The sequence below is a fragment of the Corvus brachyrhynchos genome, unplaced genomic scaffold, assembly GCF_000691975.1.
Source record: "Corvus brachyrhynchos isolate BGI_N302 unplaced genomic scaffold, ASM69197v1 scaffold53, whole genome shotgun sequence".
Lineage (NCBI taxonomy): Eukaryota > Metazoa > Chordata > Aves > Passeriformes > Corvidae > Corvus > Corvus brachyrhynchos.
In genome coordinates this window covers 3,780,391-3,780,934 of record NW_008237681.1, presented here as the reverse complement: position 1 = coordinate 3,780,934, position 544 = coordinate 3,780,391, and the positions used below count along the sequence as shown (strand labels likewise).

At 57.4% G+C, this 544-nt stretch overlaps 1 protein-coding gene across 2 annotated transcripts in view; it reads right to left on the bottom strand.

Annotated features, from left to right (window-relative positions):
* The window catches only part of ZNF385D (zinc finger protein 385D), a 421,801-nt gene extending 421,590 nt beyond the window's left edge, over positions 1-211 (bottom strand). For both annotated transcript variants that reach the window (XM_017732125.1, XM_017732126.1), the window contains exon 1: positions 81-211. The gene's annotated coding sequence lies outside the window, so the exon portion shown is untranslated. The remainder of the gene's footprint in view (positions 1-80) is intronic.
* Positions 212-544: the final 333 nt, after the last annotated feature.

The following is a 544-nucleotide window of genomic DNA, read 5'->3' as shown; positions in this document are numbered from 1 at the left end:
GGGCGCCGGGAGCAACGCTGGGGACGGCGCCCGGCCCCCCCTGCCCGGCCGGGTCTGCGCCGCCAGCCCCCTGCTCGTACCGGAGGAAGGGAGAGCATCAGAGGCGGCGGCGATGGGCTCCTGGGATCAGAAGAATTCCATGCTTGGGAAATGACAGCCCTCAGCACAAACCTCCTTCTGCCCGCCGGCAAGTCCTCCTACAGCACCTTCCCTGAAAAACATGTGTACGTTACCTCCTGCCATCAAAATCATTGGTTGTGCACACTCCTGACTCCATACCGATGAGTAACTCAACCTGAGATTCCCACTTCCCACAAGACCATGTGTGGTGAGACAACAGCCTGCCTCCTTCCCTCTCTCCCTCACCTCCGCGGAGCACCCTCTTCTTCCTCTCTACAGTCCCGGGCACTCGTCCGGCCATCGAGTTCCTCCTCTGGCTTTGGCGAGGGGCCGCCAAAATTTCTGTAGAAGGATTACTGCAGAGCAAGAAACATGACGTGCATAACTTTTGTTTGTAATCTTAGTAATAAATCCTCTTGCAGAT